The following is a 3,086-nucleotide window of genomic DNA, read 5'->3' on the forward strand; positions in this document are numbered from 1 at the left end:
GTACAGGAGAAAAGTCGCAACTGCACAGCAGCAGCCCACGGCATGAAATGTTCAGGGCAATCAGGTCATTAACCCTCATATATGGTGCTAACATCCTGACATGTAAATGACTTCTGACTAGAAAGCTCACCTAGTGGGGAAGTCCGTTTCGGAACCCAAGTACACATTTATTTTCAATTTCAATGAAGTTATATGACCTGTGTGTGTGTGTGTGTGTGTGTGTGTGTGTGTGTGTGTGTGTGTGTGTGTGTGTGTGTGTGTGTGTGTGTGTGTGTGTGTGTGTGTGTGTGTGTGTGTGTGTGTGTGTGTGTGTGTGTGTGTGTTGAGTGATGTGTGGCTGCAAGGGGCTCATCAGCTTGGGGGGGAAAGCTGTGGTGGAATCTCCTGCCAGATGGCGGGTCAAAAACTCTGTGAGAGGTTCTGGAAGAGTCTTTTGCAATGCTGGAGGCCCTTTGAAAACATGTCTCTCGATAGACGTCCTGGATGACACCTTGATGACACCCTCAGCTGTCCTTGTTTCCATTCCAGGTGCAGCTGGTCTGATCCCCGGCACCCAGCTGCAGAGGGAGGTGAGGAGACAGAGAGAGCATTACTGTAAGCCTCGGTGGGATGATTGTGTCGAAAGCTTAACTGACGTCTGATTCTGGGCATGCAAACTGCTATTGTCCAGGTGGTATAGAATACTACAGTATGAAGGCCAAATGATATGGCGTCCTCTGTAAGCCTATTGGAACAATATATGAACAGTGGAAGGGGTCCAACGAGGTGGGGAGGCCGGCTTTGATGCGGCAAACAATTTAAGGTCTGAAAACAAATCTATTCTCTTAAAGAAACATGTGGGGAGTAAGGTTGCCATGTCTGAAAACTTCTGTGAAGTTGTTGAACAGTATGTTTATTACATGCTCAAGAGAATGGTGCAGGAATGAGTCCTAAAACCCTAAAATTAGTTAACTTTTCACCAATTCCGGTTGCCTCGTCTCTACTACTGTTTTTTTTACGTGTGTTACGTCCCCACTAGGAGATGAGGAAAACAACATACACCAGTTGGAATTGGTAAAATATTATAAAGAGTTTATTAAATAGTAGGTTAAAGAAATAACAGGCAAGCGGCCTGGAACACACAAGAAGGCCACAAGGGCGCAGGTTAAAGTGAGCAACCAAACAAAGGGAGGACTCTAAAAAGGGAGCCTAATTAAATACCAATGAATATACTCTAAAAACCAAAATAACAACAAAACAACCGTCACTATCAAAGTGGTACAGACTAAGGAAAAGGAGGCTGTGGGAAAACACAGTTAAACTGAATGACCACATTCAAGGTAATATTATCCTAATCTAAACACATCTAATCACATCAATAATACACTAATTACAGATCACACGAGTTAACCACTGTTAACAGAGTTTACACACAATCGAAGAGCACGTAACGAGAGGTGTCTGTTCACATAACAGAGCCTTCCGACTGATCGTTGAGAGATTTTACCATTTTGGTCTACGACATAAAATATGTCCGTTCTCATAAATGTCCGAAGCTTTTATTTGTCTTAAAAGTGGCGGTTGCTAACAAGTGACTTAATGGGACAACTAAAGGTCATCACACTGAACATTAGCTGCCTTCGTGTAGCTGTGGCTACACAAAACCATGCCACCTTGATGTATTATTTTTTTCTCAGGTACCTGGCAACCGGTGATTCATACAGGACCATAGCATTCAGCTATCGGGTCGGGCATGCAACAGTGGCTGTCATCGTCAGGGAGGTTGCGGGTGCCATCTGGACCGCCCTGTTTGAGGAGACCATGCCGGTACCACAGACGGAGGACTGGAGAGCCATCGCTGCTGGGTTCCAGGAGCGCTGGGAGTTTCCAAATTGTGTTGGTGCCATTGATGGGAAGCACGTGGTGATCCAGGCTCCGGCAACTTCTGGGTCCCTGTACTTCAACTACAAGTCCACCCACTCCTTGGTAATGCTGGCTGTTGTGGATGCCCAGTACCTCTTCAGGGTAGTGGATGTTGGAGGCTTTGGAAAGAGCAGCGACAGTGGGAGCCTGCGGAATTCGGCATTTGGAGAGAGCCTCAGAGATGGCAGTCTGCAGCTACCACCTGACACCGTCATCCCAGGAGCAGAGTGGCTGGGCCTTCTTCCCCATGTGTTTGTAGGAGATGAGGCTTTTCCGCTGCTGGACAACCTGCTGCGTCCATTCCCTGGACGTCACTTCACCCGTGAAGAGAGGATGTTCAATTACCGCCTCAGCCGGGCCAGGTTGGTGGTTGAATGTGCGTTTGGCATCCTCTCATCCCAGTGGAGAATTCTCAGGTGTGTCATCACCACCAGCCCAGAGATAACAGAGTTGTGTGTAAAGGCTACCTGTGTGTTGCACAACTTCCTCCGCAGGAAGACGATAGGAAGGACATCAAGCACACCTATCGCAGAGTCCACGGATGAAGCTCCAGCTCCTCCAACCCTGCGTGATGTACCGAGGATGGGCTCCAATAATGCCACACGCAGATCCATCCAACTGCGGGAGACCTTCAGCTCCTATTTCAATGAGGAGGGTGCAGTGCCATGGCAGGCGAATGTGGTGTTACGATCTCATTAGGGATGAGGAAGGCAACACACACCAGAATGGAATTGGTAATTAATTATAATAGGGTTTAATGGAATAACCAACAGGTGTACAACAAAAGGAGGACAAATATAGCCTAAGCCAAACTAAAGAGCCAAAAGGGCACAGGTAAACTGCTAAACAGAGGACTCTAAAAGGGAGTCTAAATCCACACCTGGCTACACCGCTATTTACCACTAATCACTGCTAATGGGGAGGCCGCAGGGAAATGCAGCTAACACAGGGAAACCAAAACACGCTACTCCAACACATATCTAAACACACTGCTCTAAACACATAAACCACACGCTACACACAACACTAAACACGGATCACACAAGTTCTGACAGTTTAACTCGAACCTGTCCACGACACAGGAGCAAAAATTAGTGAGGTGTCTGATCGCAGCAGAGCCTCCAGAGTGATAGCTGTCCCCAGGCTTTGTAGCGTCATCTCCGGCAGGTGTGCGCTGGGATGGC

At 47.4% G+C, this 3,086-nt stretch overlaps 1 long non-coding RNA gene across 1 annotated transcript; it reads right to left on the reverse strand.

The window, feature by feature from the left end:
- Positions 1-227: 227 nt before the first annotated feature.
- LOC307029345 lies at positions 228-1,746 on the reverse strand. Its single transcript, XR_013805301.1, has 2 exons — positions 1,681-1,746; positions 228-557 (listed from the first exon to the last, which is right to left on the reverse strand). It is a non-coding gene; the product is annotated as an uncharacterized lncRNA (long non-coding RNA).
- Positions 1,747-3,086: the final 1,340 nt, after the last annotated feature.

This window comes from Notothenia rossii, assembly GCF_949606895.1.
Source record: "Notothenia rossii genome assembly, chromosome: 2".
NCBI classification, from domain to species: Eukaryota; Metazoa; Chordata; class Actinopteri; order Perciformes; family Nototheniidae; genus Notothenia; species Notothenia rossii.